General features: G+C 47.9%; 1 long non-coding RNA gene across 1 annotated transcript; it reads left to right on the forward strand.

Moving 5' to 3' along the window:
• The first annotated feature begins 1,420 nt into the window (after positions 1-1,420).
• LOC138445232 (uncharacterized) lies at positions 1,421-12,743 on the forward strand. The gene is made up of 4 exons (XR_011258769.1): positions 1,421-1,978; positions 2,135-2,229; positions 2,982-3,114; positions 12,214-12,743. It is a non-coding gene; the product is annotated as an uncharacterized lncRNA (long non-coding RNA).
• The last annotated feature ends 3,792 nt before the right edge of the window (positions 12,744-16,535 follow it).

The raw sequence follows: 16,535 nt of genomic DNA on the forward strand, positions 1-16,535 counted from the left end.
CGACGCCCACTGTCGTCTCTCCGGGCTCTGCGATCGTCCGAGGGCGGCCTGCGTCTTCACGGGGCCCGTCTGTGGTCCCTTTGCGGCCTTGGATCGCACACTCATGGCTTTCCTCACCGCGGGTGATAATAGGGAACGTGGCCCAATGCCCGGCTCCAGTCCTGCCTGGGCTTTGAGGTCAGAAGCGCCGAACAGATGTGACATAGAAAGCGTCCAGGGCCGTGCGTTGGAGGATGCTGGGGGCGCGGTCTTCAGTTAGAAGAGTCTCTGAACACGGGAAGATGGGGACGAGAGAAATGCAACCTCCGGCGGACTCAGAGGGAACGCGTGCATAGTGGTGATACTGTGCCTTCCCCCTGCGATTCGCATTTGTCCTGGTGGCGTTTATGCTGTTAAGTTGCAGCTGGGGGGGTCATCGCCGTCGACCAGATGGCCAGACAACTTTGGTGCTTTATCAAAAATCTGCTATAATGCAGGTTTTGTAAGTGAGCAGGCAATGGCAACCCACTCCAATATTCTTGCCTGGAAATTCCCAGGGGCGGAGGGGCCTAGTAGGCTGCAGTACACGGGATCGCACACAGTCGGACAGGACTGACTTCACTTTCACTTTTCACTTTCATGCATTGAAGAAAATAGCAACCCATCCCACTGTTCTTGCCGGGAGAATCCCAGGGAGGGGGGAGCCTGGTGGGCTGCCATCTACTGAGTCGGACACGACTGAAGCGACGTAGGAGCAGCAGCAGGTTTTAGTAGATGACAGTAAAATCCATAATGAAAATTACTATTATCGTTGTTACTGTAGTTACTGTTGTCTGTAATTATAAAGTTTATCTACAGAACAGCTGCTCAGTTGAAGATGACCCACAAGGAGTTTCAGTATGTCTAAATATGGGAGAAAACTACAACCCACGAGGCCTTTCCCCCTGCCCCCTGGCAACCATTGTGGAAATCCACATCCCCAAACTGCCTCATTAGGCGTCAAGGTCCCGTCTGGGTCAGTGACTTTCCTCCCATGTGTTTTCCAATTAGAAACAAATCGCTGGGAACATGTTCCTCTAAGCAATCCCAGGGCCGCCTCTCTTCCCCGCAGCCTGCCTCCAGCTTCCCTACGTCGCAAGCTCTGAGCAGCACATGCCTTCCTGGTTTGCTACCACTCCTCTGCGTACCCCTAGCCTCAGCCTAATGCAAGTGGTGCTGGCTGACCCCTTGCAACGCAAATAGTAGCGGGGAAAGGCACGTCCTGGTCTGTATTTTAAGATCTTTATAAACATGATAATGGAAGCGTAGTTGAGTGAGGAACATGGGTAACAGGGTCAGCGATTTCTTTACTAAAGCTGTTCAAGGAGGGGAGAGAGGCTCAAGAAGCCAGTGATAGACAAATATATACATACAGTCAGTAATTATGGCTACTTTGCATTGCATGGCAGAAACCAACACAAAATGGTAAAACAATTTTCCACCAATTAAAATTTTTAAAGGAACAATACTAAAGCTATTCCAATGCCTTTTGTATGCAAAGAGTATCCACGTTACTCTGCATTTTTTCCGTAGAATTCTAAAACTGGCATGACGAGGTTTCTTGACATCTTCAAAACATTGCTTTCTAGAAACATCCATTTATGTATGTGTACTGCTCACTAGCCTTCATTTAATTACCATACTTTGAAAAAAATTTAATGTGGAAAGAATTGTTTTATTTTTTGCTTTGAGACCAATATTTTGTGTTTTTATTCATTACGGAATCTCACCTCCGTGTCCTCCGATGGACAGTCGATAGACTCAAAGGGATCATTCAGCAGCTGTGGAACTTTCTGTGAGTAGCTCCCTCCTTTCTGATGCCCTGCCACACAGATCACAGCCTCGGTGGCCTCCCAGCTCACCCGTGTTCTCAATCCAGATTCTGCCAGAATGTTCATGGGCTCCTCTGCCTGCAGTTGCACCGTGAAGACCGCCTGAAAGCAGAGAGCGGAGTCGTCAGGTTGGTGTGTGTGCTCACCTTCACGGGAGGAACCTAGCCCTGGAACCCCCACACTGCCTGCTGTTCAGGGTCTGAGAATAGTTTCCTGTTTTGTTCAGCTTTCTAATTCCCAATGGTAGGTGAGCAAGTTAGACACTGTTTCTACTATCGTTGCAGGAAGGGGAACCCTCTGCAGGGCCCTAGAGTGGGCTCACACGTGCTGACAAAGCAAGAGACTTGGCTGGAGGGGCGCCCGGGAGGACAGCAGCAGGGTGAGGAAACCCAGGGGCCCTCTCCACCACGTGACCTGCGGTCTCAGGTTTTATGGTGATGGGGTTGGTTTCCAGGCTGTCTCCGGCCAAGCATTCTGACTCAGGGTTCGTTTCATGCATTTTGTTCAGCTTTCTAATTACCAGTTACTACTGCTGAGGAAGTCCATACACTCTTTGTATTTATTCGGAAGCAGAAATCACATTTTATTTTAGGAGAAAATTATACTTTTGATCAATAATTTAAAATCACCTAACCACCCGTGCGTGAAGGTGTCTTTTGTTTCATAGTCTTTGTTTTGCTCCTGAACATGTTAAAATAAAATGAAATATCAGGAGACACACTTAGATGGCTTTCCTCACCCCCTAGAAGAACTTTATGCCAATAAATTGGGGGTAAGGTCTTAGGAGTCTCTGAATTTGAGTCCTTCAGATACTATCGAGTCACTAAGGCAGTTTTTGCTCCTGTTTTCATAAGATCTGTTGGTGTAGTAAGTCACACTAAATTTTCCCACAGCTTATACTGTGGAGAATTTTTTTTTTCCTGAATCCCAGTGTCCGTCTTCTTGCATATCAGTGTTCATCCCCATGTGGATGGGCAAAAAGCATTATAATACTACATCATCCACCCAGTGGCCTGCTGTGCAGGAAAGTATGTCCTGAGGGAGGGCAGTTCCCACGGCATTGTCAAATAAATAAAAGCAACATGTAACAAAACACCGTGCTTAATACACACTATCTGTGTTTTCAATTAGGGCATGGAGGAGAAATATACTTTCATGTTTGCTTACCAGGAACTCTAGAAGGACCCGTAAGAAACAAACTACTACCTGTGGAGGGCAGATGGCCCTGGACACACAGGCTAAACGATAGGAGGCACAAATTAAGGCAAGTATATAATATCTCTCTATTACAACCTCTTTGGAATTTTCCGTAAGTTGAATTTTTTTTAGCCTCCAAAGAATACAATGCATTGTGCTGTTTTTATGTTTCCATAGTTACTGTTTTCACCAACTGAACGGATTTCTGGTTTGTTTTACCAAGGCTGCTGTTGGGCTTCTCTAAAATGTTGTTTATTCCTGAGATTTTTCTGGTGGTTTTGATGTTTTTATTTTAACTTTGGTAAAGAAAAAGATTTTTCTCAACACCGAGGTGGTTCATCCTTTTCTTTCTTCCTCCTTGGATACTTTGCATACTTTGTGTGTTTGGGCACTATTTTCATAACTTTTGTTTGAAGGAAAGAGGATAAAGCTTCGCTAGTTTGCTAGGGTCGCCAGAATAAAACACCGCCGCCTGAGGCTTAAATAACAGCGCTGCATCCAGGTTATCCAGCCTCGTAGCATCCGGCTGTGCAGAGCTCTCTCCCGCAGTGCTCTGCTTTGTGTATCAGCAGTTATGTTTCCTCTGCTGTTACTGATTTTAGTTGTCTTTTCTCTTAGTCAATGTAGCTAAAGATTTGTTACTTATGTCAACCTGGTTGAAGTAACTTTTGTTTTAAATTGATTTCTTTGGTTTTCCTCTTCTGTGTATTTATCTGAGAGCTAATCTTTACTATTTTCCTTCCTCCTTCTAGCTTTGAGTTTGGTTTGGTCTCCCTTTTCTGCCTAGGTGTAAAGATAGGTTGCTTATTTGAGCTTTCTTTTAAACGTATGCATTACCAGCTTTACATTTCATTGTTGATGTTTTTGCAGAATCCCGTATATTTTGGTATGTTCTGTTTATATTTCGATTTGTCTCCAGGTATTTTCTAAGTTCCTTTTTTATTACTATTATTTTTTGGCCTACTGGTTATGTAAGAGTGTGTTTAATCTTCACATATTGTGGATTTTCCCACCTTTCCTTCTACTATTAACTTTTTGTTTCATTGCATTGTGACAGGAAACAGTTCCTTTGCATGATTTGAGTCTATTTATAGTGGACTTATTTTCTGGCCTAACATCTGGTCAATTTTGGAGAATGTTCCCCGTGCACTTGTGAAAAGTATGGAGTCTGTCTGTCTCTGCCCGCGTCACACGTGCCCTAGGAGCACGGTTCTCAGGGGTCACCTCTCACTGTCGGGTGCGGCTGTTGGGTCGGGCGGCCATTTTCATGCATTACTAACAGGGGAGATCACTGGGACAAAAGGGATGCCTTTCTGTCAGCCGCTGACTCTGAGTACCCCATTCTATGGCAGATAGGACAAGAGTGCGCTCTGGTACGTCCTGGGATCCTCTCTCAGACTCACCCCTTGGCTACATTCTCAGAAACTGGAAAATTTAGCCCTGCAAAAGGCCTGGCCCAAATACAAACTCAGTTCAGTTCAGTCGTTCAGTCGTCTCCAACTCTTTGTGACCCCATGGACTGCAGCATGCCAGGCCTCCCTGTCCATCAACAACTCCCGGAGCTTACTCAAACTCATGTCCATCGAGTTGGTGATGCCATCCAACCATCTCATCCTCTGTCGTCCCCTTCTCCTCCTGCTCTCAATCTCCCCCAGCATCAGCGTCTTTTCCAATAAGTCAGCTCTTCGCATCAGGTGTCCAAAATATTAGAATTTCAGCTTCAACATCAGTCCTTCCAATGAACACCCAGGACTGGTCTCCTTTAGAATGGACTGGTTGGATCTCCTTGCAGTCCAAGGGACTCTCAGGAGTCTTCTCCAACACCACAGTTCAAAAGCATCAATTCTTCTGCGCCCAGCCTTCTTCACAGTCCAACTCTCACATCCATACATGACCACTGGAAAAACCATAGCCTTGACTAGACGGACCTTAGTCGGCAAATTAATGTCTCTGCTTTTGAGTATGCTGTCTAGGTTGGTCATCACTTTTCTTCCAAGGAGTAAGCGTGTTTTAATTTCATAACTACAGTCACCATCTGCAGTGATTTGGGAGCCCAAAAAATAAAGTCTAACATTGTTTCCACTGTTTCCCCATCTATTTCCCATGAAGTGATGGGACCAGATGCCATGATCTTAGTATTCTGAATGTTGAACTTTAAGCCAACTTTTTCACTCTCCACTTTCACTGTCATCAAAAGGCTTTTTAGTTCCTCTTCACTTTCTGCCGTAAGGGTGGTGTCATCTGCATATCTGAGGTTATTCATATTTCTCCTGGCAATCTTGATTCCAGCTTGTGTTTCTTCCAGTCCAGGGTTTCTCATGATGTACTCTGCATAGAAGTTAAATAAGCAGGATGACAATATACAGCCTTGACGTATTCCTTTTCCTATTTGAAACCAGTCTGTTGCTCCATGTCCAGTTCTAACTGTTGCTTCCTGACCTGCATACAGATTTCTCAAGAGGCAGGTTAGGTGGTCTGGGGTTCCCATCTCTCGCAGAATTGTCCACAGTTTCTTGTGATCCATACAGTCAAAGGCTTTGGCATAGTCAATAAAGCAGAAATAGATGTTTTTCTGGAACTCTCTTGCTTTTTTGATGATCCAGCAGATGTTGGCAATTTGATCTCTGGTTCCTCTGCCTTTTCTAAAACCAGCTTGAACATCAGGAAGTTCACAGTTCATGTATTGCTGAAGCCTGGCTTGGAGAATTTTGAGAATTACTAGCATGTGAGATGAGTGCAATTGTGTGGTAGTTTGAGCATTCTTTGGCATTGCCTTTCTTTGGGATTGGAGTGAAGACTGACCTTTTCCAGTCCTGTGGCCACTGCTGAGTTTTCCACATTTGTCTGCATATTGAGTGCAGCACTTTCACAGCATCATCTTTCAGGATTTGAAATAGCTCAACTGGAATTCCATCACCTCCACTAGCTTTGTTCATAGTCATGCTTTCTAAGGCCCACTTGACTTCACATTCCAGGATGTCTCGCTCTAGATGAGTGATCACACCATCATGATTATCCGAGTCATGAAGATCTTTTTTGTACAGTTCTTCTGTGTATTCTTGCCACCTCTTCTTAATATCTTCTGCTTCTGTTAGGTCCATAACATTTCTGTCCTTTATCGAGCCCATCTTTGCATGAAATGTTCCCTTGGTATCTCTAATTTTCTTGAAGAGATCTCTCGTCTTCCCCATTCTGTTCTTTTTCTCTATTTCTTTGCATTGATCACTGAAGAAGTCTTTCTTATCTCTTCTTGCTCTTCTTTGGAATCCTGCATTCAAATGGGAATATCTTTCCTTTTCTCCTTTGCTTTTCACCTCTCTTCTTTTCACAGCTACTTGTAAGGCCTCCCCAGACAGCCATTTTGCTTTTTTGCATTTCTTTTCCCATGGGGATGGTCTTGCTCCCTGCCTCCTGTACAATGTCACGAACCTCATTCCATAGTTCATCAGACACTCTATCTATCAGATCTAGGCCCTTAAATCTATTTCTCACTTCCACTGTATAATCATAAGGGATTTGATTTAGGTCATACCTGAATGGTCTAGCGGTTTTCCCTGCTTTCTTCAATTTAAGTCTGAATTTGGTAATAGAGTTCATGATCTGAACCACAGTCAGCTCCTGGTCTTGTTTTTGTTGCCTGTATAGAGCTTCTCCATCTTTGGCTGCAAAGAATATAATCAATCTGATTTTGGTGTCGACCATCTGGTGATGTCCATGTGTAGAGTCTTCTCTTGTGTTGTTGGAAGAGGATGTTTGCTATGACCAGTGCATTCTCTTGGCAAAACTCTATTACTCTTTGCCCTGCTTCAGTCCACATTCCAAGGCCAAATTTGCCTGCTACTCCAGGTGTTTCTTGACTTCCTACTTTTGCATTCCAATCCCCTATAATGAAAAGGACATCTTTCTTGGGTGTTAGTTCTAAAAGGTCTTGTAGGTCTTCATAGAAATATTCAACTTCAGCTTCTTCAGCATTACTGGTTGGGGCATAGAGTTGGATTACTGTGATATTGAATGGTTTGCCTTGGAGACGAACAGAGATCATTCTGTCGTTTTTGAGATTGCATCCAAGTACTGCATTTTGGACTCTTTTGTTGACCATGATGGCTACTCCATTTCTTCTGAGGGATTCCTGCCCGCAGTAGTAGATATAATGGTCATCTGAGTTAAAGTCACCCATTCCAGTCCATTTTAGTTCGCTGATTCCTAGAATGTTGACGTTCACTCTTGCCATCTCCTGTTTGACCACTCCCAATTTGCCTTGATTCATGGACCTGACATTCCAGGTTCCTGTGCAATATTGCTTTTTACAGCATCACACCTTGCTTCTATCACCAGTCACATCCACAACTGGGTATTGTTTTTGCTTTGGCTCCATCCCTTCATTCTTTCTGGAGTTATTTCTCCACTGGTATCCAGTAATGTGTTGGGCACCTACTGACCTGGGGAGTTCCTCTTTCAGTATCCTATCATTTTGCCCTTTCATACTGTTCATGGGGTTCAGGTATGACCTAAATCAAATCCCTTATGATTGTACAGTGGAAGTGAGAAATAGGTTTAAGGGCCTAGATCTGATAGACAGAGTGCCTGATGAACTATGGACGGAGGTTCATGAGATTGTACAGGAGACAGGGAGCAAGACCATCCCCATGGGAAAAGAAATGCAAAAAAGCAAAATGGCTGTCTGGGGAGGCCTTACAAATAGCTGTGAAAAGAAGAGAAATGAAAAGCAAAGGTAAGTGCTTAGTACAGAACAAAACTCAAATAAAAACTTCATACTGTATGTCACTAGTTATCCAGGAATGTTGTCATTAAAAAGTGGGGTCTTGATGCAATATCCACAACTCTGCACTCCTGAAGGTTTATACTAAACTTGGGGTCAGGAGGCGGTGCCTGCATCGTCTCCACTGTGATCAGGTGGCTTCATCAGATGTGAGGAGAGAGTGCATACCCTGTGTCCAGGAGCCAAGTTCTGTTGTCCCCTTGGTTGGCACCTGCTGTGGGAAAGAATGTCCTTCCACTGGGAAAACTGCTCAAGGCTCACGGAGAGAAGGCTGCACCCACATGGGGTGGGGCTGGCAGCCCCTTGGGGAACGATCTGTGGTGGGGGGCGGGGGGACTGATTGAATGGCTGGGGTGGGGACACCCAGGACGAGGAAGGAGGCCTGAGCCGAGGTCTGTAGGGTCCGGGTTGCCTCCCACCCCACTTGGCTCTGGGTGTGGAGCACAGATACTGAGGGGCTGGGATGCCAGTTGCCAGCCTGGAGGCTGTAGTTGGAGGGGGCAGAAAAGCAGGAGGTGTGGCCCATCTTTATTTCTAGAGACGTTCACCTTTCTGACTCCAGAGACTAGGTTACAAGGAAGACTTGATTTTTGTGGTTTTTTAAAATTGGTTAAGCAATTCTGATTCCTTGGCCTTTCCATCCAGATTGCCTTAAATGACGGATGTTCTATTTTTTGAGCGATAACACCACGGGGAGTTCTACAGCTTATTTGCGTTGAATAGTTCATCTCCAACTTCCTTCCAAGTCCCTGAAGATTTATCTCATTTTAAAAACATCAATAACCAAAACACAAGTTGACGATTGCCTTGTGTGGTTGTATTAGAGTTTACCTACCTACTTCCTCTTAATGGCTACAATTCCAAATGCCCTGCTTTTATATTAAGTAATACTGATCTCAATTTTTTTTATTACACATGAATTTGCACACGTGTTCCCCAGATACCCGTTTGTTATCATGGGTCTTTGTGAAATATGTAAAGATCAGTTTGTAGTCAAGCTTATGGTTAATTTCTTTGATGATTTCTAGACTTAAGAAGTGCTTTACAAGGACTCCGTTCTGAAGCCAGGGTGTGAATGATTCATAGATTTCTCCGATTACTCTCATGGTTGCAGTTTTACAGTCCACGCAGTTCAAGTCTGCCTTGTTGCACCCGCCGCGCCGGGAGTCGTGAGGGGGGGCCCCTGTCTCCGCAGAAGCGCCCAGGGAGCTCTTTCCCACTCCCCGGCGTCCCCTCCCGCTCCAGGGTCCCGGGGCGTCCCCGAGGCGCCTTGTGCGGAGCTGGGAGCCGCTCCAGGGCAGAAGGCCCGGGACGAGCTAGGGCGTTTGCCGGCGCGGCTGCGTCCTCCGCGTCCTGCCGGTGATAGGGATCCACCCTGGGGCCTTCCAGCAGGCTGTCCGGAGCCACCCGACTGCCGCTTTGAGATCGTCCGTTCCCTCTGGGGTTCGGACCCTGGGTTGGGCAGATCCCCTGGAGGAGGGCATGGCAACCCGCTCCAGGATTCTTGCCTGGAGAATCCCACGGACAGAGGAGCTTGGTGGGCTACAGTCCACGGGTGGCAGAGTCAGACATGACTGAGCTACTTCGCTTTCACTTTCGCTTTGAATCAGTAATTCTAAATCCCTTAACCATATGTTTGAAAGTATCTTCTGCTTCATTTTCTCTGTTTTGCTCTTGCAAATGTAAAAGCAAAACCAAATATCAAGAGACACAGTAAAACAGGTTTTGTTTTCTGGTTTTCCTGGTTGAACTTTACGCCAACAAATGCTAGGTAAGGACTTAGGAAGCTGCAGTAAGTCAAGGCACCAGCAAGGTCACAGGATCTGCAGTCAGCAGGGGTCTTAATGGTGCCAGAGAGCCTTTTTTTTTTTTTTTTTTTTTTTTTTTTGCCATGCCGTAGGAGGTGGATGCAGTGGCTGAGGGGCCAGAGAGACCCTGGGACTTTAATGACACCAGTGAGCCAGCTAAGATGCAGGAAGCTGGGCCAGGTACACCCATTAGGCCAATGAGAGCTGAAACATATTTAATTCTGAATTTCCAGAACCATTACCCCCCAAAAAATGTTCACCTTCTTCTGATACTCACATAGAAAGATTGCATAGACTCTTTTGCCTAGAAATTCTACTTCCATGGAAGAAAGCCACCGGGAAGATTGCTTGGAGAATTTAAGAGAGTGTGTTTTTTAGGTGGAGAAAAGGAAGTGAGTAAATGGCAAGTGCGGTTCAGAAACGGAAAGGGGTCTGTGCGGACCCAGCAGGCTCCCTGTGGTGGAAGGCAGGCCGTGCGCTCACTCTCCTTCCCCCTTTCACTGGGGTCACGTTTATCAGGACTTAGGTAGCTCCAATGAAAACTGCAAGTACAGGGGCTGCCCTGGCTGTCCAGCGGTTAAGCATCTACCTTGCAGTGCAGGGGACACTGGTTCGATCTTTGGTCCCCAGAAGATCCCACATGCCACAGAGAAATAAAGCTGTAAATACTGAGCCCAGGCATTCTAGAGCCCAGCGCTCCACAGCAAGAGACACCACCAAAGTGGGAAGCCCAACCACCGCAACTAGAGCGCGGGCCCTGCTTGCTGCAGTAGGGAGAGCCTGCAAGGAGCAAGGAAGGCCCCGTGCGGCCAGAAAGAAATGGAACTATATTTAAGCAAAACCCCTTGAAGTACAGTGACTCTCAGTGGCACAGGTAACTCCTGCCCGATGTTCTCAGCACCCTGGCGTACGGGATCTGCAGGAAGCCCTCCTCCCGGGAAGGCCCAGAGTCTCCATCGATCAGTGTCTCCCCACTGTGCTGAGCCATCTCCCCGCTCACCTCGGCGCAGAGCTGTTTCTGATGGCGCCACTCTCTAGGCAGGGGAGTCATCCTTGTGAATCCTCATCTAAGAATTAATGTCATCTCACCTGCACTTATTTCCATATTCCTTAAAAGGAGTTCCTTAAAATCCCAATTGTATTCCTTACAAGAGCGTTTTAACACAATCTTGATTTGAACACCTGTGTTTTTATTTATCAACTTCCATGTCTCCTTCGTTGTGTCCTGCGCTCTGGCTCAGCCTCTCTCTTGGCCTCTGCTCTTGCCTCTCATGAAACAACGTACAGGATGTATTGACTGCGCCCACGCTCCCCTCTTGCTGGCTCCTTCCACTCTCCCTCGTCTCTCAGTGACCTGTGTCACTATGTGCACATCACGGTCACTGTGACGCCCTCCCCTTCCCTTGGGAAGCCTGTTATTACTTTCCTGCTTCTTTCTCTGCTGCCCCGTGTGTGCCCTGCCCAACATACAGTGGCTTCACAGCAGGCTCTCCCCCTCACTCTTCTCTTCAGAGTTCCTGCTGGAATTTTTGGACACCACCTCCCAAGTATTTACTCTGACTCTGACTCCTCTTCCCTGGTGTGGGCCCTGTAGCTTCTTCCCCTGAATGAAGACCACAGATAAAACCTAAATTCTCCTTCTTCCCCCGCTACCTTGAACTCCCCTGTGGATGTCTCCTTCTCATCCAGGCTCAGTGATTCAATATCATCCATGAACCATTTTGCTATACTCAACCACCTATCTGGCCGCATGGATACAGTCTCCAGGGCAGCGGGTGGAGGGATGCTGGACAATGCTGAGATTGCAGGGAGAGACCAGGCCAGGCAATGCGGGCGGCAAATGAAGGACAGTGCTGAGAAGAGCAGATTATAGGGAAGGCACAAGCAGAGAAGAGGCTGGAGAGTGTTTCTAAAAACAGATGAGGGAGAAACCTGGGGGAGGAGAGGTCGAGTCTCAGGGAAACAGAAGTGATCATCGCATAGCTCCTCCGGGGGCGGGGGGCGGGGGGGGGGGCGCGGGGGGATCCAGCAACGTGCTAGTTTACCAGCAACGTCCTATCAGATGCTGTATTTCAGTTAGAAATCCTTCAGGCTACAAATCCATTAGATTTGTAGAAATTCCTAAAGCCTTAGAAATTTATACATTTTCCTGCAATGGAATAAATTAGGCTAAGGTTTTGCATTACATTGCTTATTGTGATATCAAGATGTCATTTTATATTAGTATTTATTCCAGTGTGGACCAGTAAAGTGTATTATAGTACATCATCTATTCAGTGTACTGGTTTGTGGAAAATAGTGTCCCCAGAGAACTATTCCCCAAGATATTGTCAGCTGAGTATAAGCAAGACACCATAAAGCACTGTTCTCAGTATGCGACCGTTCATGGCTTTAAATGCGGTGTCCTCAGCCACTCAGCCCTGTCCGACACTGTGTGACACCGTGGACTGTGGCCCACCGGGCTCCTCTGCCCACGCGATCCTCCAGGCAGGGATGCTACGGTGGGTTGCCACGTCCTGCTCCAGAGGATCTTCCAGACCCAGGGATTGAACCTGAGTCTCTCATGTCTCCTGCATAGGAATCCAGGCAGGGATACTGCGGTGGGTTGCCACGTCCTGCTCCAGAGGATCTTCCAGACCCAGGGACTGAACCTGAGTCTCTTATGTCTCCTGCACAGGGAGGTGGGTTCTTTACCACTAGCACCACCACGGGGAGTGAAGAAACAGATATTCACAGTTGCTTGTGCTTACATAAAATGACACTCTGGGGCGTCTCTCCTGATCCAGGGGCTAAGACTCCGCACTCTCATTGTAGGGGCCTGAGTTCAACCCCTTGTCAGGAAACTAGGACCCACATGTCACAGCTAAGAGTTCCCATGGAAAAGGTCCCGCAGGCACAGCCAAATAAATACTTAGGGAAAAAAATAAAATAAACCCCTGGAAGGTATTCCTGAGAACAAAACACGTGGCTGACTGCGGAAGCAGCAGGGCCTTGACAAGAAGGGAGGGGGTAGGAAGAACAATGCAATGTGAGCTATTTTATATTTCTAGTTCTTGAACCTTGCACATGTGTTATAAGTTTCTCAGAAATGCCAAGACATTACAAAAATTTTAAACCTCTAAAGAATAAAACTCACAGCTTTATTTCTACAAACTGAATGAAAGTCAGGTTTGTTTTCCTATCCGGCTTCTCTAAAACATCTGCTCAGGCTTTTCCCGCGCTGCCCAGACAGTGGTCCATTCGGCACTGTCTGGATTCTTGCCATAACTTGAAGTGAATCTTCTACGCTCTCCTGGGTCCTTGCTGTCCGGCAAACGAAGGCCGGCGTCATCACGGTCCTTGCAGCAGGAGCCCACTTAGGCGGCACCGACCTTTACTTCCCAGGGGAGCAGTGCATCTACAGAGGGAACAGTAGCGGCGCCTGCATTAGGATCCGAGAGAGCCTGGGAGAAGCTTCTGTGGGCAGCTCATGCCGCCGTTGCCCCTGAAACCCCAGCCGCTGTCCCTGCTGCGTCCTCCAGGAACCCTCGCCAGCGAGCCGAGCTGCTTTGCTGCCGCCGCTCCTCTGCTCGGCCGCTTCCCTCCTGGAGCCTCTGCTCCCCAGACCCAGGCAGCTTCCAGGAGCCAAGACTCCTGCTGGTTCCGATCCCAGGGCTGACCGCCAGCCTCTCCCAGAGGCATGCCTGTGAACTTCTTACCATCGGTCTGTGTGACACGCACTCTCCTCTGCGCTCTGGAGACCACCCATTCCCGGCAACCAGGGAGCTCAGTCGATGGCTCTGACTTGGCGGATGACTTGAAGTTCTGCCCGTGCGCGGCACCGTTTCCTGTGAACACTCTTGGGAGGTCGTGCCTGATCTCCACGTCTGCAGATTCTGAAGAGATTAAAAGGGGAGAGCAGGTGGCAGCTGAGCCGCTCTGAGCAAGGAGGACTTCACCGTGAATGGGTCACTTCAGCACCTGTGTGCAAGGCTGCTGGATCTGAGGGGGTGGCCTAGTCCACAGGCGGGCAGGCGAGCTCGCCGCCTGCTCCGCAGTTCCCCCTGAAGGCCGGCCTGCAGCGCCCACTGCTCAGGCCACTGGACGGGTAGGCAGAGCACTGCGTGGGCTTCAGCTCTTCTTTCCCAGGCTCTTTTCTTGGGTGGGGGCTGTGCTGGGTTCTTGCTGGGTCCTTGCTGCTGCACAGGCTTTGCTCTGCTTGTGGTGAGCAGGGCACATTCTCTGGTTCTGGTGCCTGGCCTTCTCATTGCAGCAGCTTCCCTTGCTATGGAGCGTGGGCCCCAGGGCCCCCACGCTTCAGCGGTGGCAGAGCGTGGGCTCAGTGGCTGTGGCCCCCAGGCTGTGGAGCACAGGCTCGGTGGTTGTGGTTTACAGCCTTAGCTCCTCTGAGGCACGTGGGATCTTCCTGGACCAGGGATTGAACTCGTGTCTCCTGCATTGGCAGGATTCTTTACCCTGAGCCATTATGGAAACCCCACAAACTCGTAAAATGGAAATTGGTTGACAGAAAATAAGCAGTTTCTAAATAAACAAATAAATATGTCTACTCATGAGAATGTTCTGTGACTTTTGCTTTTTTCCTTTCACATAAGATGAAAATTCCTAATTCCTAATTCATTATGTTCTTCCCTCAAACAACATTTGCAACTGCTAATTTCATTAGCTAAGCTTGATCCATTTCTTAAAATCCTTTTCTCCCACTTTCCCCTATGCACTGTGCATTCATTATCAGCTGAGACAATAGTTTATCATTGTGCAGCCGCTGAGTCAGGTCCAACTCTCACGACCCCATGGACTGCAGCACCCCAGGCCTCCCTGTCCTTCACCATCTCCCAGAGATTATATACTTCATATGCATAGGAGGATAAGCATTTAACATTATACTTGAATCATTTCTCCGATCTAACACATTAATACACTAGTAAGATATAAAACACGTGACTGAGCTCAGCATAATAAAAAATAATAGAATCAGGTGACCATATCTTAAGACTGATTATGAAACCAGCCGCCATGTTGATGAGGAGCAGTGACTCACGGGGGACGTTTTATGTGGTGAGAGAGAGGAGCGCTGGCCCCAGGGATTTAAAGAGCTGTTTGAAAACAGAGTGGAACTCGGCTCAGTGGCTGGACCTCCTGGGAGTCACTTCCCAGGGACACATAGGACAGAGTCCTGAGCATCCTGAGTGCCCCACAAGGCGGTCTGAAGAGGTGGCCCCTCTGCGTGTCAGTGGAGATGGCAGCTGTATTGTGCGTCTGTAAGAGTCTGTACAAGGTGACCTTGCATGCAGAAAAGTAAATTTGACTAAATGGCAGATGGCCTCAGCTCTAATGGTAAGATCTTTTCTTACATCAATTTATTTCTCCTCTCAGCTGCTCCATCTGAAAGGTGTTACTCTTCATGAGACCCATTCTCTTTTAATTCCCTTCTCCAAAGCCTTAAATTTTGTAGCTTTTTTTCAGCATCTTTCCATGTTTATTCCTCAGACAAGATAAGCAAGAGTAAAATTGTCTTATTGGACTTTAAAGATAAACAAATACTTATAAAATCAGACTTTCCAAAAGTTCTAAATTCATTCATGTTCTCACTTTAGGATCCTCAATGCTAAGCCTGTAATGAGCGTTTTCACCTGATTCAAACACAACTCTGGGGGTGGATTGGTGGCGGGACTCCACAGACCCCTGGAATTTTGCACTTTGACAGTTAGATCTCCTTTTAGAGAAGTGTTAGCAGCCAGTGGAACAGGAGCATATAGCGCCAGATTACAGGGCTGACAGCAGGGAAAGACAGTTTACTGGTGGTAGAAAGATCTGCCTTCTGACAAGCGGCCGCCGCTCACGGAGGCAAGCCGGAAGAGCCTGCAGAGGCGGAGCCGCGCTCGCAGGGAGGGAAGCCTCAGCCACTCCCTTATCAGCGCGGCCGGCACACAGGGGTCCTTCCCTGACCTGACCCTGCTTCCTGTTCCTTTAACTCCCTGTGCTCAGGGCTGCTCTGCTGAGATGGACGCCCCTTTGCTTTTCCTAGACCTCCATGGGCCTTCTCACCGAGCTGGCAGCAGGCAGGCAGCCGCGGCGCCACGGGGCAGGCCTGCTCCGGTCACTCCTCTGGGGCCGAGCAGCTGGGAGAGCGCGCTGAGCGGCCACCGGCCCCCTCACAGGCCCAGGGGTCGCAATGTGATGGGACCGGAGGTCGGAATGGGGATGATGGAAGGGCTGCCTTTGCTTCCTTTCACTCCCGGGCCAGGAGCTCTTCACCTGAGGGACTTGGAGAGCCCAGGGAGCCTGTGGCCTCCCTGAAGTGATGCATAAAATGCGTCTGTGCACAGACTTGTTCAGATAAGAGTAAATGCCCTGGACTCACCCCTTCAGAATATTTTATCCTTGTTCCTAGTATGTCCAGATCCTGTGCTTTGAAGCACAACACCGCTGCGGTGATTTCATCACACTTCCACTGCTGCTGGTCCCTAGTAAACCCAGCTTTCAGAATCAAGAGAAGCTGGTGGCTGGCGAGGCTTAAAAGCACCCTGTGAAGTACCTAGAATCAGGAGCATTTGACTGTACTCTACTGGGACATTTTAAGGTCTAGCAGTTTTGTTAGGGGAAGCCCACTGATTGAGACCGCCCACCCTGGCCAGGCACCATAGTAACCATTTGCATGAGCTATTTTATGACAGGAGAGCCTGATGAGGAACGCAGAACTAATAAGCCACCACCAACCGGAAGAGTTCCGGAAAGGTCTAAAGGAGACACCGCCTGTCCGTCCACTTCCCAGAATCCCTCTCGCTAGCACCCATCTTGGCTGAGGATGCCTGCGCCATCAGGAAAGACCCTGAATTAGAATAATTGGCCAAAGACCACCCAGAAACTAATCCCATCAGCATAAAACGTCAGACTGCGAGC

Source organism: Ovis canadensis, chromosome 1 (genome assembly GCF_042477335.2).
Source record: "Ovis canadensis isolate MfBH-ARS-UI-01 breed Bighorn chromosome 1, ARS-UI_OviCan_v2, whole genome shotgun sequence".
Taxonomy (NCBI): domain Eukaryota; kingdom Metazoa; phylum Chordata; class Mammalia; order Artiodactyla; family Bovidae; genus Ovis; species Ovis canadensis.